This window comes from Ovis aries, chromosome 23 (assembly GCF_016772045.2).
Source record: "Ovis aries strain OAR_USU_Benz2616 breed Rambouillet chromosome 23, ARS-UI_Ramb_v3.0, whole genome shotgun sequence".
NCBI lineage: Eukaryota > Metazoa > Chordata > Mammalia > Artiodactyla > Bovidae > Ovis > Ovis aries.
This window is the reverse complement of record NC_056076.1, coordinates 20,197,118-20,224,961: the sequence shown is the minus strand read 5'-3', so window position 1 is coordinate 20,224,961 and position 27,844 is coordinate 20,197,118. Positions and strand designations below refer to the sequence as shown.

General features: G+C 37.9%; 1 protein-coding gene and 1 non-coding gene across 10 annotated transcripts in view; one reads left to right on the top strand and one right to left on the bottom strand.

Moving 5' to 3' along the window:
* The window catches only part of KIAA1328 (KIAA1328 ortholog), a 429,714-nt gene that overhangs the window by 382,430 nt on the left and 19,440 nt on the right, over nt 1-27,844 (top strand). The gene's annotated exons all lie outside the window — the stretch shown is intronic.
* TRNAE-CUC (transfer RNA glutamic acid (anticodon CUC)) lies at nt 27,483-27,555 on the bottom strand. The gene has a single exon. It is a non-coding gene; the product is annotated as a tRNA-Glu (tRNA).

Sequence of the window (27,844 nt, the reverse complement as noted above, 5' to 3'; positions counted from 1 at the left end):
TGAGAAAGGAAAAGCAAGTAGGAGACAGGACATTCAGGGTTGCCTGTATTAGGGTTCTCCAGAGAAATAGAACCAATTAGGAGAGAGAGAGAGGGAATGTGTATGTTATTTTAAGGAATTCATAAATTTTGAGGGCTGGAAATTCAGATAAAAGTTGATGTTTATAGCCTTGACACTGAAATCCATAGGGCAGACCAGCAGGCTAAAAATTCAGGCAGAATAGCTGTGTTGCAGTCTTAACAGAATTCTTTCTCCTACAGAATATCTGTGCTGCGGTCTGAAGACAGAATTCCTTCTCTATTAGGGAACCTCAATCCTTGCTCTTAAGGCCTTCAGTGAAATGAATGAGCTCTCCCCTACACCACACACACTATAGAAGTGTGTGTGTGTGTGTGTGTGTGTGTGTGTGTATTAGTTGCTCAGTCATGTCCTACTCTTTGTAACCTCATGGACTATAGCCCGCCAGGCTCCTCTGCCCATAGAATTCTCCAGGCCAGAATACTGGAATGGGTTGCCATTCCCTTCTCCAGGATTATAGAAGATAATTTTCTTTAAAGTCAGCTGGTAAATGTTAATTAGATCTAAAAAGTATTTTCTGGACTGCTGTTCAACTGAACAGTTGGGTATCATATTGTAGCCAAGTTGACACATTACTTACCCATTACACTGCCCTTGTGAGCTGTTTTGTACTTAAGTACAAGGGGACATCTGTGAATGGGATTGACAGGATCCATTTTGACTGTAAAAGTTCACTCTGGTTGCTATGGAAGAGAGCAGGCATGAAATGGGAAATGGTTGGGGCTATTGCAGTAGTACAGATGAGAGATGATGGAACTGGGACCCAAGGATTGAAATGGAATAGGAACAATCAAACCGACAATATATTTAGGAAGCAGAACCAACAGGACCTCATAGGGAAGAGGAGAGTAAAGAGAGGGAGGTGTTGAGGATGACTATAAGGTTTTCGTTTACTAATGGAGTGGATAAAAGAACTTGTGTTGAAATGAAAAAACTGCAAGAGAAAGACGCAGATTTAGCTATGAGGAGAGGATAGGTATGGGGCAAAGATGAAGACTTTGGTTTAGGGAAAGTTAAGTTAGAGATCTAAAAGAAGAGAGTGAAAAAGCTGGCTTAAACTCAACATTCAAAAAACTAAGATTATGGCATCCGGTCCCATCACTTAATGGCAAATAGATGGGGAAACAATGGAAACAGTGACAGACTTTATTTTCTTTGGCTCCAAAATCACTGCAGATGGTGACTGCAGCCATGAAATTAAAAGACACTTGCTACTTGGAAGAAAAGCTATGACCGACCTAGACAGCTTATTAAAAAGCAGAGACATCATTTTGCCAACAAAGATCCGTCTAGTCAAAGCTATGATTTTTCCAGTAGTCATGTATGGATGTGAGAGTTGCCCAATAAACAAGGCTGAGTGCCAAAGAATTACTGCTTTTGAACTATGATGTTGGATAAGACCCTTCAGAGTCCCTTGGACTGCAAGGAGATCTAACCAGTCAATCCTAAAGGAAAGCAACCCTGAATATTCATTGGAAGGATTGTTGCAGAAGCTTCAATACTGTGACCACCTGAAGCGAAGAGCTGACTCATTAGAAAAGACCCTGATACTGGGAAACACTGAAGGCAGGAGGAGAAAAGGATGACAGAGGTTGAGAGGTTGGATGGCATCACTGACTCAATGAACATCAGTTTAAGCAAGCTCCAGGAGATGGTGAAAGACAGGGAAACCTGGCATGCTGCATTCCATGGGGTTGCAAAGAGTCAGACACGATGGAGCGACTGAACAACAACAAAATTAGAAATGTTTCAAGATGTCCAAGTGGAGAAATCACGTAAATGATTGGATTTTGCAGCTTGAAATGAAGATGATAATTTTGAGAATTGACACGGGTGTTATATAAAATACTCAGGGCGGCTCAAAAGGAAAAGAGAAGAAAAGCAGAAAAGAGACCTCTAACATACGCAGTGAGAAATGTCAATATTTTTAAGTTGGATAGAAGAAAAAGAACTAGCAAGTTATTTTAAGAAGTGGCCCAGAAGGCCAGAAGAAATTCAGGAGGTTGTAATGTCCCAGAAACAAAAACAGAAAAAAGTATTTCAAGGAGGGTGGATATGGTCAATTCGGTAGAATGAGTGTAAGAATTCAAAATAATTGAAATGTCTGCTAGATTTGCCAAAATGGAGGTTTGGTTTTTTTGGGGGGGTGACCTTGGAAAGAATGGTTTCAGGAAAGTGGTCAGGAGAAAGCCAAGTTGACTTGATTGCAGAACAAACGAGAGGTGACAAAGAAGAGACAAAGTGAAGTGCATGCTGCCATTTCAAAAAGCTTGTTATAGAAGCAGAAGGGAATGTGGGTTAAGTGAGGATTTCTTTTTAGTTTTGTACTGTGGAAGTTTTCAGATGCACACAAAAATAGAGAGAATATAATGGACCCATATGCTTTAACTGAGTTTCAGCAACCTTCATCATTCACTATTTCCTCTTAAGCCCAGACATCATATAATTTTACAAATACATTCTTTAATATGTGTTTTTAACAGATAATGATGTTTTAAAACATAACCACAATACCACTAACACACCCCAACAAAATAAAAATTCTCTAATAGTATCTAATACTCTATCCACATTCAGTTTTTCTTCATTTGTTTCAAGCGTACATATTTATCATTGATTTTTTTTTAATCACTATTCAGTTAAAGTCTACATGCTGCATTTGGTTGATGGATCTTTTAAATCTCTTTTAACCTATAACAAGTTTCTCTTCTTTTGTAATGCCGTTTATTTGTTGAAATAACTGAGCCATTTGTTTTTGTAGAATTTCACACTTTCTGGGATTTACATAATTATATCCTTGTATCATTTAGCCTCTTCCTCTATACTTTACATTTCATGTGAATTGACAAACTGGATCTAGAGATTTGACTAAAGTTTAATTGTTCTTTAGTAAAAATACGTGATGCTGTGTACTTCCTGTTGTAATATATTAGGAAGAACATAATTACTGGTTGTCCTGTTTTTGTGATTTTAAGATGAATCAGTGTGCTTAGATGATGTCATCCTGATCCATCTGTTATAAAGGTCGCTATTGACCTTTCACTTAGGGATTTAGCAGCCATTGATGATTGCTAACTAGATTAGAGGCTGCAAAATGATGACTTTTCTGTTATTCCCTCTTCATTTATAAGGCATGATTTTTCTATAAAGAAGGACTTTAAGGATTTGTTTTTAATATTGAATGGTACCAGGTAATGCTGATGGTAATTATTTAATTGAGAGAGAAAAACCAATACTGAAGAAGAGGGAGGAGATGATCAAATGATGACAGTCCCCAAGAAGGTGACAGGGGATGGGATTAAGAGCAGGTAAGGAAGTATCAGCTTTTGTTAGGAGACGGTCCATTCCTTCCATTATAAGGGAAGGTAGAAAGGTGGGTGCAGATGCAAGGAAGCTGGTAATTGGGTGGTCAGAAGAGTAATTTAGTTCCCTTAGTTCCCGTGGTTATATTTTTTTTCAGTGAAGTATACAGCAGTCATTGACTAAGGTCTGGAGAAATTGGGGAAGGAAGTAGGGGAGCAAAATTTTAATTATGCTTTTATGTTTAATGAAAACTTAAAAAAAAAACAGAATTTCTGCAAAACCAATGGCTTTATTGGAGCCTGTCAAACTAAGATTATTTTTTCCTAAAAATTTTATCATTCAAAGGGATTCCTAAAAGCTAACCTCTTTGATGGAAGAAATCAAGAATTTGTTCCAATACACTATCTGTTTGTATTTTCTCTATTCCTTCCTGAGATTTTAACTTCATTCTTTAAAAAGAAAAAAAAGTGGGGGGGGGCATTCTCCTTCCACTTTGGTTGTTGTTGTTGTTCAGTCGCTAAGTTGTGTCTCACTGTTTGCGACTCCATGAACTGCAGCACACCAGCCTTCCCTGTCCTTCACTATCTCCCTGACTTTGCTCAAACTCATGTCCATTGAGTCAGTGATGCCATCCAGCCATCTCATCCTCTGTTGCCCCCTTCCACCTTGCCCTCAATCTTTCCCAGCATCAGGGCCTTTTCTAATGATTTGACCCTTTCCATCAGATGGCCAAATTATTGGAGCTTTCAGCATCCTATCCTTCCAATGAATACTCAGGATTGATTTCCTTTAGGATTGACTTATTTGATATCCTTGCTGCCCGAGGAGCTCTCAAGAGTTTTCTCCAACACCACAGTTCTAAAGCATCAATTCTTGGGCCCTCAACCTTCTTTATGGTCCAACTCTCACATCCATACATGACTACTGGAAAAACCATAGCTTTGACTATAGACCTATGTCAACAAAGTGATGTCTTTGCTTTTTAATACTCTATCTAGGTTTGTCATAGTTTCTCTTCCAAGGAGCAAGTGTCGTGGCTTCAGTCACTGTCCACATTGATTTTGGAGTCCAAGAAAATGAAATCTGTAACTGTTTCCACTTTTTCCCCTATCTCTTTGCCATGAAATGATGGAACCAGATGCCATGATCTTGGTTTTTTGAATGTTGAGTTTTAAGCCAGCTTTTTCACTCTCCTCTTTCACCTTCATCAAGAGGTTCTTTAGTTCCTCCTTGCTGTCTGCTGTTAGAGTGGTATCATCTGCGTATCTAAGGTTGTTGATATTTCTCCCAGCAATCTTGATTCCAGCTTAAGCTTCATCCAGTCCAGAATTTCACATGATGTACTCTGCATGTAAGTTAAATAAGCAGGGTGACAGTATACAGCTTTGACATACTCCTTTCCCAAATTTGAACCACTCCATTTTCCTTGTCCAGTTCTGTTGCTTCTTGACCTGCATACAGGTTTCTCAGAAGGCAAGTTAGGTAGTCCGGTATTCCCCACAGTTTGTTGTGATCCACACTGTCAAAGGCTTTTGCTTACTCAATGAAGCAGAAGTAGATGTCTTTTTAGAATTCCCTTGCTTTTCCTATGATCCAGCAGATGTTGGCAATTTGATCTCTGGTTCCTCTGCCTTTTCTGAATCTAGCTTGTACATCTGAAAGTTCTTGATTCACATACTGTTTGAAGCCTAGCTTGAAGAATTTTAGTATGACCTTGCTAGCATGTGAAATGAGCCCAATTGTGTAGCAGTTTGAACATTCTTTAGCAGTGCCCTTCTTTGGGATTGGAATGAACACATCTTTTCCAGTCCTGTGGCCACTGCTGACTTTTCCAAACTTGATGGCATATTGAATGCATCACTTAAGAGCATCATATTTTAGGATTAGGAATAGCTCAGCTGAAAATCCATCACCTTCACTAGTTTTGTTCGTAGTAATGCCTCCTACTGCTGCTGCCGCTGCTGCTAAGTCACTTCAGTCGTGTCCGATTCTGTGCAACCCCATAGACAGCAGCCCACCAGGCTCCCCCACCCCTGGGGTTCTCCAGGCAAGAACACTGGAGTGGGTTGCCATTTCCTTCTCCAATGCATGAAAGTGAAAAGTGAAAGTGAAGAAGCTCAGTTGTATCCGACTCTTAGCGACCCCATGGACTGCAGCCTACCAGGCTCCTTCATCCATGGGATTTTCCAGGCAAGAGTACTGGAGTGGGTTGCCATTGCCTTCTCTGAATCACATTCCAGGATGTCTGGCTGTAGGTGAGTGACCACACACAGTGGTTATCCAGTTCATTAAAACCTTTTTCATACAGTTCTTCTGTGTATTCTTGCCACCTCTTCTTAAGTTCTTCTGTTTCTGTTAGGTCCTTGCCATTTCTGTCCTTTATTGAGCCCATCTTTGCATGAAATACTCCTTTGGTATCTCTAATTTTCTTGACAAGAGCTCTAGTCTTTCCCATTCTATTGTTTTCCTCTATTTCTTTGCATTGTTCACTTAAGACCGCTTTCTTATCTCTCCTTACTGTTCTCTGGATCTCTACATTCAGTTGGGTATATCTTTCCCTTTCTCCTCTGCCTTTCATTTTTCATCTTTTCTCAGCAATTTGTTAGGCCTCCTCAGACAATCATTTTGCCTTCTTGCATTTCTTTTTCTTGGGGATGGTTTTAGTCATCTCTTGTACAGTGTTACAAACCTCCATCCATTGTTCTTCAGGCACTCTGTCTACCAGATCTAGTCCCTTGAATCTATTCATCCCCACCACTGTATAATCATAAGGGATTTGATTTAGGTCATACCTGAATGGCCTGGTGGTTTTCCCTACTTTCTTCAATTTGAGCCTGAATTTTGCAATAAGGAACTGAAGATCTGAGCCACAGTCAGCTCCAAGTCTTATTTTCACTGACTGTGTAGAGCTTCTCCATTTTTGGCTTCAAAGAGTATAATCAGTCTGATTTCGGTATTGACCATCTGGTGACGTCCATGTGTAGAGTTGTCTCTTATGTTGTTGGAAGAGGGTGTTTGCGATAACATTGTATGGGGACAAATGGTTATTAGCTTAGCATAGTGATCATTTCACAGTATATGCAAATGCCAAATCACTTTGTACCACACCTGAGCCACACTATATACTACCCTCTGGTGGGTTAGATAGTTATCCCGTTTGCTTCTTTTACCTTCAATTTGCATGTGTGCTATGGGGACCTCTTTAAAGAAGGCAATATAAATCAAACCTGAAGGTAGAATTTGTTTTAAGACTTATGCTTACTTATCTGACATATAAGAATGAAATAGAATCATTGGTATTTCCAATCTGGCTAGTGTGACTTGTACAACTAATATATCTGTTACCCTTTTTGTTAGTTAATTCTTGATGTTGACTTGGATCACATTGATATACATTTTTAAAAAGCATGATTGTTTGCCTCTGAGATTTATTTCACCCTGTGAACATCTCACTTGTCTATTTGGTCCCTGAGAAACTGGAAGTGTGGATTGCCATACATGAATACATGCAACTTTTTCCTTGTAACTTTATTCTGGGTGTTTTGGGAAATAAATGTGTTATGTTCTGGCACCTCTAGAATGAAAATCCCAAGTATATTTCCAAAAGTGTTACTAAACCCTAAGCAAGATAATTGTTTGCAGGCACGGTTAAATAGCTCCAGTAGCAATGCATACATACCACAAGAAAGCAAGGTACTCTCTTAAAGCATATTGTTTTTTAATTATAATATAGATGATAAATAATATCATGTTGGTTTCAGGTATAGTATATAGTGATTTGGCATTTGCATATATATATGAAATGACCACCTTGGTAAGTCCAATAACTATTTGTCCCCATACAACATTATTGCAATATTATTGTCCATATTCCTTTTCCTGTATGTTACATCCCTGTGGCTTATTTATTTTATAACTGGAGGTTTGTACCTCTTAATCCCTTTCCTGTTTTATCCATCCACTCCTCTCCCCTCAGACACCCACCCATTTGTTCTCTGTATCTATGATTCTGTTTTCATTTTGTTTTGTTTGTATTGTTTATTAGATTCCACGTATAAGTGAGATCATACAGTATTTGTCTGTGTCTGACATTTCACTTAGCATGACTCCCTCTAGAATCATCCATGTTGTTGTTAGAGGCAAGTTTTTAATAGCTTGTGTATAAGTGTCTGTGTGTGTATATATATGTGTGTGTGTGTGTGTGTGTGTATACATGCACACACTATATCTTCTTTATCCACTTATCTTATCAGTGGAGAATTAGACTGCTTCCAGATCTTGACTGTTCTAAAGAATGCTGCAGTGAACACTAGGATACACACACACACATATATATATATCTTTTCAAATTACTGTTTTTGTTTTCTTTGAGTAAACACTCAATTCCAAGAGTGAAATTGCTGTATCATACGAAGAGCCTTCATATGTTTTCCATACTAAAATATGAAAACATATTTCATACTGTTTTCCATAGTGGCTGCACCAATTTGCAATCCTACCAATAGTGCATTCTACACATCCTTGCCAGCACTTACTATTTGCGGTACTTTCATTAATAGTCATTCTGACAGGTATGAGATGTTATCTCCTTGGGGTTTTGATTTTCATTTCTCTGATGATCAGTGAGGTTGAGCATCTTTTTATGTGTCTGTTGGCCATCTGTAGGTATTCTTTGGGAAAATGTCTGTTCAGATCCTCTGCCCATTTTTTAATTGGGTTGTTGTTTTTTTTAATGTTGAGTTACATGAGTTCTTTGTGTATTTTGATGTTAACTTCTTATTGGATATGTTTGCAGATATCTTCTCCCGGTTTGTATGCTGCCTTTGCCTTCTGTTGATGGTTTCCTTCATTGTGCAAAAGCTTCTTAGTCTGATGTAGTCCCATTTACTTATATTTGCTTTTTTTAATGTTGTAAGTGATTTAATTTTTAATTAATATATAAGCAATTCATATTCATTGATTTGTATTAATCTATCAAAAATGTTTAACTATTTTATTTCCCTTGCCTGAGGAGACATATCAAAAAAATTTGTTTTCCCAAGAGTGATGTCAAAAAATGTACTGCCTATGTTTTCTTCTAGGAGTTTATGATTTCAGGTCTTACCTTTACATCTTTAATCCATTTAGAGTTTACTCTTGTATATAATGTGACTTAGAGTATATTCTTCAAGCTTGCTTTTGAAGTTCAAGTCTAGATCAAGGTGCTTCCTTTTCCAGCCAAGTTGGAGTAACAGGAATTGAATTCATTTTCCCACCTGAATGAGTAAACAAGCAGATAAAAGACATGAAACAACTGTTGTTTTCAAATATTGCATATCAAGGACAGTTATCCATGAAAAGAGGAGAATTACATTTCTAGACCACAACTCAGGAACCTCCATGGAGCCTAACAAGTTCACTGACTTGAGAAGGCAGCATTGGAAGCCTGATGATGCCAAGGTGCCTAGTGTTTACAGGGCAGAGGAGTGGATAGAAGAGAGCTACAAAAAGGGAGCACTCATGTTTGGGATCGCATGTACACCCGTGGTGGATTCATGTCAATGTATGGCAAAACCAATACAGTATTGTAAAGTAAAATAAAGTAAAATTTAAAAAAAAGAGAGAGAGAGAGCACTCTAGATATCTCTAGTGTCTAAAACTGCTTAAAGAGCTAATACTGGGAGGAGTATCAACACTCAACAAGGCAAATGACTTCAGGTGGTTTCTTTGTTTGTTTGTTTTACTTTACAATATTGTATTGGTTTTGCCACACATCAGCATGAATCCGCCATGGGTGTACATGTGTTCCCAATCCCGAACCCCCCTCCCACCTTCCCCCCAACAACATCCCTCCGGGTCATCCCAGTGCACCAGCCCCAAGCATCCTGCACCCTGCCTCAAACCTAGACTGGCGATTCGTTTCTTACATGATATTATACATGTTTCAATGCCATTCTCCCAAATCATCCCACCCTCTCCCTCTCCCACAGAGTCCAAAAGACTGTTCTATTGACTCAGTGAGTTGACTGATGTTATGGACATGGTTCAGTTTTAGTTAGTCCCAAATCCGTATCAGTGACTGAAGAATTACCTTCCATTAACATGAACAGTCTATGGGAAACAATTACAGGCAAGAATATTTTCAAGAAAACGCTACATCAATACATCCTGAAGTGGAATCTGCTAAGATGTATTACAGCTGATGGTGCCAAATTAGGTGTGGAGCTGAAAAAGATTTAATTAACCCTATTTACAAAACTTGTGAAAAAATAAGGTATTTAAAATGTGATTATTTATCCTTTTATTTGTCAGCAGCTACTTTGAGGAAAATATTTTAATTTATTATGTGTTATTGAATCAGTAGTGTCAATAGCCAAATTTATTTTTTCTCATGGCCTTAACCACCATCAGTTCCATGAGTTTTTGATATAAAGAATGAATATTCTGACTTGCCACACAATAGTTCAGTGGCTTAGAAGTGGTAAGGACTTTGTGATTTTTTGTTTGTTTGTTTGTTTGTTTTGTGATTTTCAGGGGTGGGGACTGAGATTGAAATTTTTCTGAGTAAGAAAAATCCCCTTTGACCTCTATTATTGAACACTTGATTCACCTTGAAAATTAGCTTTTTTTGCATATTTGACAGTGTTTCTTAATGAATTCAACCTAAAATGCTACGGCAAAACAAATGCTTATATATAAACTGGTCCTGTGATAGTCATTTTAGTGACAGCTAACTTCGTTTGAATCACAAAAAAATACTGGGTTTTTTTTAATACTTCTCATGCTGTCAAAAGTTAAAAAAAATGTGAGAACTTCATTTTCATACAAATTTATAATGAATGTGATTTCTGAGCTCAACCTACAGTTCCAGGAATGTTTTTCTGACTTGGATGCAAATGCAAAGAAAGGATATTTCTATGTTGCAAAATTTATTTAACTGTGCAGTTCTACCTAACTATCAGTTGGAGTGATTAGTCTTTAATATAATGACATGTTAAAAGGCAAATATTAATGGAAGAACCAAATCAAATTCTATGTATTATCAATTAAAATCATAATCTTGTACATTAATATCACTATTTTATAGTACCTATCTGCATTTTCACATATAAAATATATTTTAAAATCTCACTGTAGATTAGCATTAAAAATGAACATTTTCGATTTGGATGATAGGAAATATTAACTTTGAACCCCAGTTAAATGCAATTATCTCCTCCCAAAAAAAGAATTCTTTTCATTAGTGGACCTGAATGAAAAAGAAAAAAGTATACTCAATTATTACTCCATTTTTAATTTTGTCAATAAAAAACTGTGGAATTTGTTTGCTCCCTTGTTAGAGAAGAAAGTCTTACGAATTTTGCTTCTTGGCTAGCAAAGCCTACAGTACTTACTATTTGATTTTTTACAGAAAAACATTTTTGAGCACTTGTCTAGGTAGCGATCACAGGCTTTGAACTAGAGCATTGACCACTGCCCAGGTACCACACTGCTTGCTAGGTAGGACATATATGAGACTGATCCAGGTAGCACTGCTGCTGCTGCTGCTGCTGCTGCTGCTGCTGCTGCTAAGTCACTTCAGTCATGTCCGACTCTGTGCAACCCCATAGACGGCAGCCCACCAGGCTCCCGCATCCCTGGGATTCTCCAGGCAAGAACACTGGAGTGGGTTGCCATTTCCTTCTCCAGTGCATGAAAGTGAAAAGTCAAAGTGAAGTCACTCAGTCATGTCCAACTCTTCGCAACCCCATGGACTGCAGCCTACCAGGCTCCTCCATCCATGGGGTTTTCCAGGCAAGAGTACTGGAGTGGGGTGCCATTGCCTTCTCCCGATAGCACTGCAAATACTTTGAAATTTTAACTGGTATTGTTAAAAAAAAAAAAAAAAAAAAAACCACGAAGACAATTTGGCACTGTGTCCTGAACCAATCCTGGTTGAATGCCTGTTACGTTAGAACATAACAAAACAAAATCAACAATCTCTTTGAATTTAAACAAAAACAACTTGCCAGGTCGCAAAGTGGTAAAGGATCCACTTGCCACTGCAGGAGACCCGAGAGACATGGGTTTGATCCCTAGGTCAGGAAGATCCTCTGGAGCAGGAAATGGCAACCCACTCCAATATTCTTGCCTGAAAAAGTCCATGGACAGAGAAGTCTGGTGGGCTACAGCCCATGGGGTTGCAAAGAGTTGGGCATAACTGAGAGATTGAGCACAGATAGGAGCCAGATGACATAAATTTTAAAAATGTTCAGGACACAGTCTAAAATTACTCAGCATATGAAGAACTTTAGAAATCTCAACTTACACAGAGAAAAGACAACAAATGCCAAACCTTGAGTGACACAGTTGTCACATTTATCAGACAACGTTAAAGCAGCTATCATAACCATGCTTCATGAAGTAAGGGCAAACACACTTCAAACAAATGGAAAGATTGACCATCTCAGCATAAAAATAGAAAATATAAAGGGCTAAATGAGTACTTTCAGACTGAAAGAGTAACTGAAATTTAAAATCCACTGATGAGCTTAATGGCAGAATAGAAATGATAGAGGAAAGGGTTATTAACCTTGTAGATAAATCACTAGAGATTATCTAGTGTGGACAACAGAGAGAATAAAAAACACTGGAAAAGATGTATAAAAAGAACCTCATGGACCGGTGTAAAAATACCAGAAAGAGAAAAAGAAATTAGAATAAAATATTTCATATTCAGTAAAGGACACTAGAAAACTCAAGAAACAGCAAACCCAAGCAAGATCAATTCAAAGACGTCTCTCCTAGACACATCATAATTAGACTTGTGAAAACTAGAAAGAATTCCAATACTGGCAATTGCCAGGGAAAAAAATGGTATATCTTATATATGGGAACAATAATTCAAATCTGTATATTTCTCATCAGAAACCAAGAATAATAGAAGGTTTTAAAGGGCTGAGGGAAAAGAAAGATCAACTCAGAATTGTAGCTCCAGTGAAAATATATCTTTGAGGGGAAAAGAAATGAAGACACTCTCAGGTGAAGGAAACAGAATTCACCACCTGCAGACCTGCTCTATAAGTAATGCTTGTACTTCATATGAAGAATTAGAAAAAGATAAATAAAACTGTCCCTATTCAAAGATGAAATAATGGTCTACATTGAAAATCCCATGTACTCTACAGGAAAGTTCCTGGAACTAAAGAAGTTTATTAAGGGATACAGGATAAAAGACCAACAACTCAGAATTCAATAGTACTTTTGTATACTAACAATGAACAATTGGAAGCTGAAATTAATGCAACAGTACCATTCACAGTAGTTTCAAATAACTAAGACAGTCTACCTTTAAGTAATATTAATGCATTTAATGTATGGTATAAGACCCACTGGCTTCCCTGGTGGCTGAGTGGTAAACAGTCCACCTGCCAGGAATCAAGACATGAGTTCGATCCCTGAGTGAGAAAGATAACCTGGAGAAGGAAATTACAACCCACTCCAGTATTCTTGCCTGGGAAATCCTATGGACAGAGGAGTCTGGTGGGCTACAGTCCATGGAGTCACAAAAGAGTCAGACACAACTTAGCAACTAAACAACAACATATAAGACCCATACAACAGTATACTCTCAGTTTCTCCCTCCCAGCTTTTTTGCTATTATTATTATACATTTAATTTATACATATGTTATAAATACCCAGAGAAGGCAATGGCAACCCATTCCAGTACTCTTGGCTGGAAAATCCCATGGATGGCAGAGCCTGGTATCCAGGCTGAAGCAACTTAGCAGCAGCATGTTATAAATACCAGAGAGCAGTTTGGGGTTCACAGCAAAATTAAGAGGAAGATAAAGAAATTTCTCACACACTCCCTGCCCCTACACTGCATAACTTCCCCCATTATCAACACAGCACACATCAACAGGCCCCACTTGAGAGGTACGTTTGTTACATTGACGCATCATTAGCAGCCAAAGTCCATAGTTTACATTATGTACACTCTTGGTGGTTTACATTCTGAATTAAGGCAAATTTATAATGGCATGTATCCATAGTTATAGTACGATACAGAGCATTCTCAGTGCCATAAAACCCCTCTGTGCTCTGCCTGTTCATCCCTCTCCCCCAACTCCTGGCAGCCAGCAACTTTTTACTGTCTCTGTAGTTGTGTCTTTTCCAGAATGTCATACAGATGGAATCATTCAGTATGTAGCCTTTCCAGATTGGCTACTTTGTCCTAGTGAGATATATATATATATGTAAACTCCCTCCATTTTTTTTTATGACTCGATAGTTCATTTGTTTTTAGTGCTGAATAATATTCCATTGTCTGGTTGTACCACATTTATTCACATCGTTATTTGTCCATTTACATTCTAATGAACCTCTTGGTTGCTTCTGAGTTTTGTCTGTTATGAGTAAAGCTGCTATAAACATCTATATGTAAGTTTTTGTGTGGACATAAGTTTTAAGCTTTTGGGTAAATGTCAAGGAGTGTGTGATTACTGGACCATAGGTTAAGAATATGCTTAGTCTTCTAAGAAACTGCCAGTTTGTGTTCTAAAGTGGCTTTGCCATTTTGCATTTCCCCTAGCAATAAATGAGAGTTTGTGCTGCTACACATCCTCACTAGCAATTAGTTTTGTCAGTGTTACAGATTTAGGCCATTTTCATAGGTGTGGTGGAGTAGGAAGTGGCAATCCACTCCAGTATTCTTGCCTGGAGAATCCCATGGACAGACCATGGGGTCACAAAGAGTTAGACACAACTGAGCAACTAACACACACACACACACACACACAGGTGTGCAGTGGTATCTCATTGTTTTAATTTGCATTTTCTTGATGACGAAGATGTGGGCATCTTTTCATATGCTTATTTGCCATCTGTATGTCGTCTTTAGAAATGTGTCTGTCTGTTAAGATCTTTAGTCCATTTTTTAATCAGGTCATTTGTTTTCATATTGTTGAGTTGTCAGGGTTCTTTGTATATTTTTGATAATCTTTTATCAGATATGGGTTTTGCAAATATTTTCTCCCAGTTTGTGAGGTATCTTCCAGTTGTCTTGACATTGTCTTTCGCAAAGCTGAAGTTTTTTAATGAAATCCACCTTATCAATTATTTATTTCATGGATAGTGCATTTGGTGTGGTGTTTAAGGAGTAATCATTATATTCAAGGTCATCCAGGTTTCCTCCTATTTATCTTCTAGGAGCTTCATAGTTTTGCACTTTGCACTTTGAGTTAATTGTTCTGAAAGGTATAAAGCCTGTATCCAGATTCATTTTTCTGCATATCTAGTTGTTCCAGGCTATCTTCAAGCATGTATTGAAAAGGCTATCATTGCTCCATTTCATTGCCTTGATCCTTTTGTCAGAGATCAATTGATTGTATTTATATGGGCTCTGTATTCTGTTTCACTGATCTACTTGTCTATTTCTTTTTGCCAATACCACACTCTCTTCATTACAGTAGCTTTATAGTAAGTCTTGAAAACAGACAGAATCGGTCTTCAGCTTTGTCCTTCTTCATTTCTGTGTTTTCTGTTCTGGATCTTTTGCCGCTACACATTAACTTTAGAATCAGTTTCTCAATATCCACAAAATAGCATGTTGGGATTTTTTAAAACTTTATTTATTTACTTTAATTGGAGGCTAATTACTTCACAGTATTGTAGTGGTTTTTGCCATACATTGACATGAATCCACCATGAGTGTACATGTGTCCCCACATCCTGAGCCCCCCTCCCACCTCCCTCCCCATCCCATCCCTTAGGGCTGTCCCTGTGCACTGGCTTTGAGTGCCCTGTTTCATGCATCTAACTTGGACTGGTGATCTGTTTCACATATGATAGTATACATGTTTCAATGCTATTCTCTCAAATCATCCCACCCTCGCCTTCTCCCACAGAGTCCAAAAGTCTGTTCTTTATATCTGTATCTCTTTTGCTGTCTTGCATATAGGATAATTGTTACCATCTATCTAAATTCCATATATATGCTTTAATATACTGTATTGGTGTTTTTCTTTCTGACTTACTTTATTCTGTATAATAGGTTCCAGTTTCATCCACCTTATTAGAACTGACTCACATGCATTCTTTTTAATAGCTGCGTAATATTCCATTGTGTGTATGTACCACAGCTTTCTTATCCATTCATCTGCCAGTGGACATCTAGGTTGCTTCCATGTCCTAGCTGTTGTAAACAGTGCTGTGATGAACAATGGGGTACATGTGTCTCTTTCAGTTCTGGTCTCCTTGGTGTGTATGCCCAGCAGTGGGATTGCTGGGTCGTATGGCAGTTATATTTCCAGTTTTGTAAGGAATCTCCATACTGTTCTCCATAGTGGCTGTACTAGTTTGCATTCCTACCAACAGTGTAAGAAAGTTCCCTTTTCCCCACACCCTCTCCAGCATTTATTGTTTGTAGACTTTTTGACAGCAGCCCATTCTGACCACCATAGATGGCACCTCATTGTGGTTTTGATTTGCATTTCTCTTATAATGAGTGATGTTGAGCATCTTTTCATGTGTTTGTTAGCCATCTGTATGTCTTCTCTGGAGAAATATCTGCTGAGTTCTTTGGCCCATTTTTTGATTGGGTCATTTATTTTCCTGATATTTAGCTACATGAGCTGCTTGTATATTTTTGAGATTAGTTGTTTGTCAGTTGCTTCATTTACTATTATTTTCTCCCATTCTGAAGGCTGTCTTTTCACCTTCTGTATAGTTTCCTTCATTGTGCAAAAGCTTTTAAGTTTAATTAGGTCCCATTTGTTTATTTTTGCTTTTATATCCATTACTCTGGGAGGTGGGTCATAGAGGATCCTGCTGTGATTTATGTCAGAGAGTGTTTTGCCTCTGTTTTCCTCTAAGAGTTTTGTAGTTTCTGGTCTTATATTTAGATCTTAAATCCATTTTGAGTTTATTTTTGTGTATGGTGTTAGAAAGTGCTCTAGTTTCACTCTTTTACAGGTGGTTGGCTAGTTTCCCCAGCACCACTTGTTAAAGAGATTGTCTTTCGTCCATTGTATATTCTTGCCTCCTTTGTCAAAGATAAGGTGTCTGTAGATGGGTGGATTTATCCCTGGGCTTTCTATTTTGTTCCATTTACCTATATTTCTGTCTTTGTGCCAATACCATACTGTCTTGATGACTGTAAGTGTTGTAGTGTAGTATAATCTGAAGTCAGGCAGGTTGATTCCTCCAGTTCTGTTCTTCTTTTTCAAGATTGCTTTGGCTATTTGAGGTTTTTTTGTATTTCCATACAAATTGTGAAATTATTTTTTCTAGTTCTGTGAAAAATACTGTTGGTAGCTTGATAGGGATTGCATTGAATCTATAGATTGCTTTGGGTAGCATACTCATGTTCACTATATTGATTGTTCTGATCCATGAACATGGTATATTTCTCCATCTATTTGTGTCCTCTTTGATTTCTTTCATCAGTGTTTTATAGTTTTCTATATATAGGTCTTTTGTTTCTTTTAGGTAGATTTCTTCCTAAGCATTTTACTCTTTTCATCACAATGGTGAATAGAATTGTTTCCTTAACTTCTTTTTCTGTTTTCTCATTATTAGTGTATAGGAATGCAAGGGATTTCTGTATTAATTTTATATCCTGCAACTTTACTATATTCATTGATTAGCTCTAGTAATTTTCTGGTGGTGTCTTTAGGGTTTTCTGTGTAAAGGATCATGTCATCTGCAAAAAGTGAGAGTTTTACTTCTTCTTTTCCAATCTGGGTTCCTTTTATTTCTTTTTCTTCTCTGATTGCTGTGGCTAGAACTTCCAAAACTATGTTGAATAGTAGTGGTGAGGGTGGGCACCCTTGTCTTGTTCCTGACTTTAGGGGAAATGTTTTCAATTTTTCATCATAGATGATAATGTTTGCTATGGGTTTATCATATCAGGTTGGGATTTTGATTGGGATTATGTTGAATCTGTAGTTCAAGTTGTGAATTAACAACTTAACGATACTGTCTTCTTATCCATGAAAACGGAATACCTCTTCATTTATTTAATTCTTTTTTTTTTTACTTTGTTCATCAGTTTTGTAGTTTTCCTCATATTTATCTTCTACCTGAGATTTATACCTAAGCATTTCATTTTGCATTGTGCTAGTGTAAATAGTTGGAGAAGGCAATGGCACCCCACTCCAGTACTCTTGCCTGGAAAATCCCATGGACAGAGGAGCCTAGTAGGCTGCAGTCCATGGGGTTGCAAAGAGTCAGACATGACTGAGCGACTTCACTTTCACTTTTCCCTTTCATGCATTGGAGAAGGAAGTGGCAACCCACTCCAGTGTTTTTGCCTCCAGTGTTCTCCCTTGGAGAATCCCAGGGATGGGGGAGCCTGGTGGGCTGCTGTCTTTGGGGTCGCACAGAGTCGGACATGACTGAAGCGACAGCAGCAGCAGCAACAGCAGTGTAAATAGTATTTTTATTTCAAAATCTATCTGTTGGCTTCTACTGTACTGGAAAGCAGTTGACTTTTGTCAACCTTGTATGCTGCAATGTTGGCTATAATTGCTTGGTTTTAGGAGGATTTTGTTGATTCTTTTGGGCTTTCTACATAGAAAATCATATCTTCTGTGTACAAGGACAATTTTATTTCTTCTTTTCCAGTCTGTATACCTTTTATTTACTTTCCTTGTCATAATGCATTAGTTAGCATTTCCAATATGATGTTGAAAAGGAGTGGTGAGAGGATATTCTTGCCTTGTATCTGAACTTAGTGGGAAAACTCAAGTTTATCAACGTTAAGTATGATGCCAGCTATAGGTTTTTTGTAGATATTCATATCAAATTGAGGAAGTTCCCTCTATTCTTATTTTACTGGAATTTTTTTAATCATAAATATATGTGGAATTTGTCAAATACTTTTTCAAGATCTATTGATATGATAATTTTTAACCTGTTGATGTGATGGGCCACATTTATAAATTTTTTTTAATGTTGAATCAGCCTTGCATATCTGAGATAAATCCCATTTGATTGAAGATTTTTACATCTATGTTCATAAAAGAGGTTGGTCTACATTTTTTTTTCTTATAATGTCTTTGGTTTTGATATTAGAGTAATGCTGCCTCATAGAATGTGTTAAGAATTCCCTCTGCTTCTGTCCTCTGAAAAAGGTTGTAGAGAGTTGGTATAATTTCTTCCTAAAGAGTTTGCTAGAATTCACCAGTGAACCCATCTGGGCCTTGTGCTTTCTGCTTTGAAAGATCTTACTAATTATCAGTTCAGTTTATTTAATAGTTAAAAGCCTATTCAAGTTGTCTATTTCTTCTTATGTGAGATTTGGCAGATTGTGTCTTAAAGAATTGCTCCATTTCATCTAGATTATTACACTTGTGAGTGTAGTTGTTCATAATATTCTTTGACTATCCTTTTAATGTCCATAGGATCTATAGTGCTATACTGTCTTTCATTTTTGGTGTGAGTTATTTCTGCCATCTGTTTTGGGGTTTTTTTCCCTTAATTATTTGTCTAAAGACTTACTGATTTTAGTGATCTTTTAAAAGAACTAGCTTTTTGTTTCATTGATTTTTCTCTATTGTTTTCTGTTTTCAGTTACACTGATTTCTGCTCTACTTCATATTATTTCTTCTTTTCTGCTTACTTTAGAATTAATTTGCTCTTCTGTTTCTAGTTTCCTAAATTAGATACTTAGGTGACTGATTTTAGATTTCTTTTTTCTAATGTATGCATTCAGTGCTATAAATTTCCCTCTAAGCACTGCTTTCACTGCATCCCACAAAGTTTAATATGTTATGTTTTCATTTTTATTTAATTCAAAATGTATTTAATTTTATCTTAAGATTTCTTCTTTGACCCATCTTTTATTTAGAAGTGTGGAGTTTATTACTCTGTGTATTCTGGGATTTTCCAGTTATCTTTCTGTTACTGATTTCTAATTTACTTCCATTATGTTCTGAGGGCAGATAGCATATGATTTACATGATTTCTAGTTTTTCAGTTTGTTGACATGTGTTTTATGGCCCAGAATGTGATCTTTCTTGGTTAATATAAGGTTAATTTTTATGCTAAGATGTGAGATTTGTGCTAAAGTTCTTTTTTTTTGCTCACATATGTCTAGTTGTTGCAACACTATTTGTTGAAAAGATTATCCTTTCTACTCAATTAACTTTGCATTTGTAAAAACCTCAGTTGATCATATTTTGTCTTGATATATTTCTGGATTCATGTTTTTCTGTTGATCTGCATATCCATTCTCCACTAATACCACATTGTCTTGATTAATGTAGCTTTACAGTAAGTCTTAAAACCATGTTATATGAGCTATCCAACTTTGTCTTCTTCAAAATTATTGTGAGCATTTTAGTTCCTTCTTCTTCCTATGTAGGAAACTGAGTCTCAGATGGAAAGGTAAACATTATAGAAAGGCATATATAACATAACTAAGAAATTTTACTTTGTTATGTTTGCCTTTTAATATGTTATATTAAAATTGTTCTTGATTAGAGGGTCTCCCATATACTCATCGATGTTCTGGTAAATTCTTTAGCCTCCCTTCAAGTTGCACTGACTTCGCATAATATTCACTCTATGACTTATATGCACTTCAAGAAAAAATATATTAAATTAGGTTAGCAGAATCCTTTCATGATAGCACCTCTGCTGAATGGAGAGCAAGAGATAGAAGGTGAGATTCTGAGTGTTACCCTCAATCCTGTGTCTGCACCTATCTGTCTCTGCCTCTGTGTGAGTAGTTCTCCTAAAAGATCTGAAGTCTCACAGGCAGGTTCAAGACTACCTGTTTTTCTTTTCTTTAATTTAAAACTTTTTATTTTATATTGGAGTATAGCTGATTAACAATGTTGTGATAGTTTCAGGTGAACAGCAAAGTGACTCAGCCATACATATACATGTATGTATTCTCCTCCAAACTCCCCTCCCATCTAGGCTATCACATAACACTGAGCAGAGTTCCCTGTGCTATACAGTAGATTACCCACTTTTAAATATAGCAGAGTGTACATGTCCATTCCAAAGGAGTCTTACTTTAAATAGTGGAAAAGCAATTCAGTTCAGTTCAATCGCTCCAGTCATGTCCGACTCTTTGCAACCCCATGAATCGCAGCACGCCAGGCCTCCCTGTCCATCACCAACTCCTGAAGTTCACTCAGACTCACGTCCATCAAGTCAGTGATGCCATCCAGCCATCTCATCCAATATAAAGCTTAAATTTACCAACATAACCATTTTAAATATTCAGTTCAGTTAATCACCCTTTGTACTGATGTTTGACAAGTAATTACAATAAGGCAAGGCAAGCAATCACTCAGTCGTGTCTGACTCTTTGCGATCCCATGGACTGTAGTCTATCTACCAGGCTTCTCTGTCCATGAGATTTTCCAGGCAAGACTACTGGAGTGGGTTGCTGTTTCCTTCTCCAGGGGATCTTCCTGACGCAGGGATAAAACCCAGGTCTCCTACATTGCAGGTAGACGCTTTACCCTCTGAGCCACCAGGGAAGCATTTATAAAATACTCTGTATCTTCTATTTTTCAGAAACCTGAATGCCAGCCTAGGTTTGCTTTAGCAGTTAAAAAGTAGAAAACTTTTGAGAAGAACTCTTTTAGGATTCCTGAGAAGAAAGACCTATTCTAGGACTCCTAGCCTAGTGTGGTAATTAGTTATCCTTCTACCTTCTTTATGAATTCATTCTTTCTTGGTACTATTCCTTTTCTCCCACTGGGGTAAGAATAATATATAGGGATATAAAGAATCAGAGTATAACTCACTCAGTCATGTCTGACTCTTTGCGACCCCATGGACTGTAGCCCACCAGTCTCATCTGTCCATGAGATTTTCCAGGCAAGAATACTGGATGGATTGCCAATTTCTTCTCCAGGGGATCTTCCTGACCCGGGGATTGAACACATGTCTCCTGCATTGCAGACAGATTCTTTACCATCTGAGCCACCAGGGAAACCTCAAAGAATCATGAGAAGGAAATTTTTTTATTTTTCTTTTTTAATTGGAGGAAAATTGCTTTACAATGTTGTGATGACTTTTGCTGTACAATAACACAAATCATCCATAAAGCTTATATCCCTTCCCTCTCGAGTGTCGCTCCCTTCCCCCATCTCACTCCTTTAGATCATCACAGAGCCACCTGTCTGGGTTCTCTGTGTTATATAGCAACTTCTCACCAGCTGTCTGTTTTACAAATGTAGTGTATATATATATATCAGTGCTACTTTCCCCATCCATCCCAGTCTTTTCTTCCCCCACTTTGTCCACAAGTCCATTCTCTATAGCTGTATCTCCACTCCTTCCCTGCAAATAGGTTGTTGTTGTTCAGCTGCTCAGTTGTGTCTGACTCTTTGCGACCCCATGGAATGTAACATGCCTGGCTTCCCTGTCCTTCACGAAGTCCCAGAGCTTGCTCAAACTCATGTCCATCGAGTCCGCAATGCCATCCAACCATTGCACCCTCTGTTGTCCCCTTCTCCTCCTGCTTTCAATCTTTCCCAACATAACGGTCTTTTCTAATGAGTCGGCTCTTCGCTTCAGGTGGCCAAAGTACTGGAGCTTCAGCTTCAGTATCAGTCCTTCCAATGAATATTCAGGTCTGATTTCCTTTAGGATTGACTGGTTTGATCTCCTTGCAGTCCAAGGGAATCTTAAGAGTCTTATCCAACACCACAGTTCAAAGGCATCAATTCTTCAGCATTCAGCCTTCTTTATGGTCCAACTCTCACATCCATACATGACTACTGGGAAGAAACCATAGCTTTGACTATATGGCCCTTTGCTGGCAAAGTAATGTCTCTGCTTTTTAAAAAGCTGTCTAGGTTGCTCTTAACTTTCCTTCCAAGGAGCAAGCGTCTTTTAATTTCGTGGCTGCAGTCACCATCTGCTGTGATTTTGGAGCCCAAGAAAATAAAGTCTGTCACTGTTTCCGTTGTTTCCCCACCTATTGGCCATGAAGTGATGGGACTGGATGCCTTGATCTTAGTTCTCTGAATGTTGAGTTTTAAGCCAACTTTTTCACTCTCCTCTTTCACCTTCATCAAGAGGCTCTTTAGTTCCTCTTCACTTTCTGCCATAAGAGTGGTGTCATCTGCATATCTGAGGTTATTGATATATCTCCTGGCAATCTTCTTTCCAGCTTGTGCTTCATCCAGCCCGGCATTTCACATGATGTACTCTGCATATACGTTAAATAGGCAGGGTGACAATATACAGCCTTGACGTACTCCTTTCCCAATTCTGAACCAGTCTATTCTTCCATGTCTGGTTCTAACTGTTGCTTCTTGATGTGCCTGCAGGTTTCTCAGGAGGCAGGTAAAGTAGTCTGGTATTCCCATATCTTTAAGAATTTTCCACAGTTTGTTGTGATCCACGCAGTCAAAGGCTTTAAAATAATCAATGAAGCAGAAGTAGATGTTTTTCTAGAACTCTCTTGCTTTTTCTATGATCCAATGGATGCCAGCAATTTGGTCTCAGTTCCTCTGCCTTTTCTAAATCCAACTTGAACATCTGAAAGTTTATGGTTCACGTACTGTTGAAACCTGGCTTGGAGAATTTTGAGCATTACTTTACTGGCATGTGAGATGAGTGCAATTGTGCAGTAGTTTGAACATTCTTTGGCATTGCCTTTCTTTGGGATTGGAATCAGAACTGACCCTTTCCAGTCCTGTGACCACTGCTGAGTTTTCCAAGTTTGCAGGCCTATTGAGTGCAGCACTTTCACAGCATCATCTTTTAGAATTTGAAATGGCTCAGCTAGAATTCCATCACCTCCATTAGCTTTGTTCATAGTGATGCTTTCCTAAGGCCCACCTGACTTTGCATTTCACAATATCTGTCTCTAGGTGAGTGATCTGGGAAAAAACCACTGTGGTTATCTGGGTCATTAAGATCTCTTTTGATTAGTTTTTCTATGTATTCTTGCCACCTTTTCTTAATCTATTCTGCTTCTGTTAAATCCATACCATTTCTGTCCTTTTTTATGCCCACCTTTGAATGAAATTTTGCCTTGGATCTCTAATTTTCTTGAAGAGATCTCTAGTCTTTCCCATTCTATTGTTTTTCTCTATTTCTTTGCATTGATCACTTAGGAAGGATTTCTTATCTGTTCTTGCTATTCTTTGGAACTCTGCATTCAGATGGGTATAGCTTTCCTTTTCTCCTTCGCCTTTCCCTTCTCTTCTTTCTCAGCTATTTGTAAGGCCTCCTCATGCAGCCATTTTGCCTTTTTGCATTTCTTCTATATTCCATATATAAGCATTGCAATATGATACTTGTTTTTCTCTTTCTGACTTACTTCACTTACAGACTCTAGGTTCATCCATCTCACTAGAACTGACTCAAATTCATCCTTCTTTACAGTTGAGTAATATTCCATTGTATATATGTACCACATCTGCTTTATTCATTCATCTGTTGATGGACATCTAGGTTACTTCCCTATGTCCTAGCTATTGTAAATAGTGCTGCTCTGAGCATTGTAGTACTTGGGTCTGTTTCAGTTATGGTTTTTTCAGGGTATATGCTCAGTAATGGGATTGCTAGGTCATATGGTAGTTTGATTCCTGGTTTTCTAAGGAGTCTGTATACTGTTCTGCATAGTGGCTGTATCAATTTACATTCCCACCAACAGTGCTAGAGGGTTCACTTTTCTCCACACCCTCTCCAGCATTTATTGTTTCAGGCTTTTTATGATGGCAGTTCTTACTGGTGCAAGGTGATACTTCATTGTCATTTTCATTTGCATCTCTCTAATAATTAGTGATTTTGAGCATCTTTTCATGTGTTTATTGGCCATCTGTACATAAGAAAGATTATAAACAAATACTCCCTATAAATATAGATGTTTTAAACCCTAAAGTAATCATATAAATCTAGTTTAAGAATAAATGTAAAGAATCATTCTATGTACCCAAGCAGAATATATTCTAAGAATTAAAACTTGGTTGCTATATATTTTGGAAGCCAGAAATAGAATATATCTCAATAATATATCAAAGATAAAAATGTATATTATCATTTCAGTCTATACTTAAAAGTTATTTACTTGGTAGAATTAATTTTTCATTTCTGATTTCAGTAACCCAAAAGAGAAAACACTTCTTAATGTAATAAAGAATATCTAGATGGGAAATACTTTATAGTGAAAAAAATAGAATAATTCCTTTTAGATCAGAATTGTACAAAGGTGCCTATGAAAACTGTAGTTTTAGCATTTCCCTGAAAGTTCTAGCCAATACAATAATATAAGAAAAAGTAATACAAATATGGGAAAATAATAAACCTTATGATTATCTATATTCAATATAACTGTTCACCCATAAAACCCATAAAAATCTATTGAAAAAATAGTCTTAAAAATTAAGAGAGTTCAACAATATTCAGAACTCAATTACTGTAAATCTTGATACTAATATTAGCTATTTAAAAAATATAATGGGTAGGGGAGAGTTCATTTATAGGAGCAGTGAAAAAACTCAGAAATGTCTAATAATAAATCTGGAAATTTATGGAAGCTTCCTGTAAATTTATTTCCTAGCTAAGATGATTCACTGAACACTTTTATTTATCTCTGCTATTTCCTGAGACGCCAGTAAGATGAGAGTAAATTAATGTATTTAAAAGCGTAAATCCACAAAAGAAATGGGAGAAGAGTCATCAATGTACCAGAGATTTTTATACATTTTGGAAAATGGAAAATGAATGGAGGATTAGTAACTTATTAGACAGGACAGAGGAAGCTACCGCAGAGAAAGCACTGAGAAGGCTTTACAAATGAAGAGAGACCTTTGAAAAGTCTGGGAATTAGAAGCAACATGAACAATAAACAGTGGTGATGTGGGGTAGAACTAAAAATAGTATGAGGTAGACTTCTGAAGCAAGAATCCAAAAACCTAGTACTCCTGCCACAGTCCAGGTATGGAATATAAGTCCCAGCCAACAGACTAGAGATGAATTCTCTGCATAAATTCAGTAGAAGAGAAGACTCAGGAATGGTGTGGACTTTGAAAGATTTCATTCAGGTAGCCCCAATGCAGGAGATATAAGCAACACAGGTTCAATCCCTGGGTTGGGAGGATCCCCTGGAGGAGGGCATGACAACCCATCCCAGTATTCTTGCCTGGAGAACCCCATGGACAGAGGAACCTGGCGGGCTATAGTCCAAAAGGTTGCAACGAGTCGGACACTACTGAAGTGACCTAGCATGTACAGGTAGCACTGAAAAGGGGATGAACTCAAAGTCTACAAATGGAGAAAAGTCACCCTCCTTCCCTGTTGCAGAAGTAGACCAAATCTCTGTCCCAGAACACTGAAAGTCTCTTCTCCAAGAAGCTTAATAGTCCCAGAGGAAAGACCTCCAAATTCAGATATAAAATGGTACACCCACTTTGGAGAACAGTGTTGACAGTGCCTTGAAAAGTTAACCTTAGAGTTTATCATCCAGTCCTTAGGTGTCCACCCAAGAGAGATGAAAACATATGTTTACTAAAAGCACATAAATGACTGTTCAACGCAGCACTATTCACAGTTGCCAAAAGAAACAGCCCAATATCTATCATGTGATGAACAGATAAATAAAATGTGGTATATCCGTGAGTGTATACATGCTGAGTCACTTCAGTTGTGTCTGACTCTGCGACCCTATGAATTGTAGCCTGCCAGGCTCCTCTGTCCATGGGATTCTCTAGGCAACAATACTGGATTGGGTTGCCATTCCCTCCTCCAGGGGATCTTCCCAACCCAGGGATTGAACCCGCATCCCCTGCGTCTTCTGCATCACAGGAAGATTCTCTATTACTGAGCCACCAGGGAAGCCTGGTATATCCATACTGTGGTGTGTTATTTGGCAGCCACAAGGAGTGAAATAGAGAGTGACTGCTGATGGCTACAGGGTTTCTTGGGAGGGGGCAGGCAAGGAAATGCTCTCAAATTATGATAGTTGCACAGCACTGTTAAACTAAAAACCACTTGGTTGTAATGATTTAGATAGGTTCACTTTTCTGTATGTATGTTTTACTTCAATAAAGCAGTTTAAAGTTTATAAGGAAGCAGTCAGCCACATTGAATGCTGGAGAGACATGTAAAGCAAGGACTATAAAGTGTCCGTTGGATTTAGCAGCACAGAAGTCATTGCTGAATTTGCGGAGTTCAATTTTAGTAGAGTAGTAGAAGATGAAAGCCAGGTTGGAAAAAATTGAGAAGTGGTGTGGTTATGGAAATGTGTAAATGTCTTAAGTGCTCTTAGTTATCTAGTAAACAGGAAAAGATTGAAGGTTCTAGAGTGGAGAGTCAGTACTAAAAGGTTCCTGAGAAGTACAGATGGAGTGATTAGCCTTGTCTAAGAGAAGGATCACTTCCTTTAATGTAAAAGGAGGAAATGATAAATGCTGAAACACTTGGAAAGTGACAAAGGGAAGACAGTTTTTCTTTTATGACCCTTTTTTCTGAAATGGGAAGCAAGACCATCTGTTTAGCCTAAGTTGTGAAAAGGGAAATGGGAAGAGCAGAGCAGCTGATTAGAGAAGTAACAGTAGCTCTGTCAGAAAATGTTTAGCACCCACTTAGAGTTAGTGACTGGGAATCTATATTGGATTTGTTGTTTGTATGTTGGCTAGTTTCTTTAATCTTGTTTTTTTTTACACTAAGTTTACCAACCGTAAGTCACAGAAAAGACAGACATTTGGTTCATGCAGTGTTATGATTTTCCCAGATGTCGGAGGTGGATAAAAATACAGGGGACGTGTTTTTAGTAGCATTGCCAAAAGAGTTTTGGGAATGCTAGGCCATGAAATTCAAGTTAAATAAGAGAGAAAAGGGTTGGGAAGAATGTATGCTATTAATGGTCCCACCAGGACAGAGATTTGAGCTGTCTTGTTCACCACTTTGTTCCTAGTTCTTAGAACAATGATTGTTTGAGTTAATGGTCCATTGAGACCAGTGGGCAGAGATGGTAGGAGTAGCTGAAAAAACAAGCTTGAGGGTAAGATGTGGGCGTCAGGAAGTAGTGGGATGTTTGAATTACTCAATTCAGAAGAGAGGCTGTTCACAAGCTCTAGGATATAAAAAGAAAGATTTGCTGAGAAAAAAATTGTCTTTTCCTTTTTTGACCATACCCCACAGCTTGTGGGATCTTAGTTCCCTGACCAGGGATTGAACCTGGGCCCATGGCAGTGAGAGCACCAAGTCTTAACCACTGGACAATCAGGGAATTCCCTGAGAAAGTCTTTGACCTGAGAGGTCAAAGAACTCAGAGTACTGGTGGCGTGCCATTCACGTAATGTTGACATTAGCAAGCATGATGGTTAACAGTGAACTGAAGGAGAAGGCTAAATCAAGATTGAGAGAGAGTGGGTGGATGGATGACACAGATGCAGAAAGGTTAAGGGTGGTATAGCACATGACAGGATCCTCAGAGCAGTAGGAGAATAATGATCAGAAAGCAAAAATGGAAGCAATGATGGTCCAAATACTACCTCTTGACCCTAAAATTCACTGGG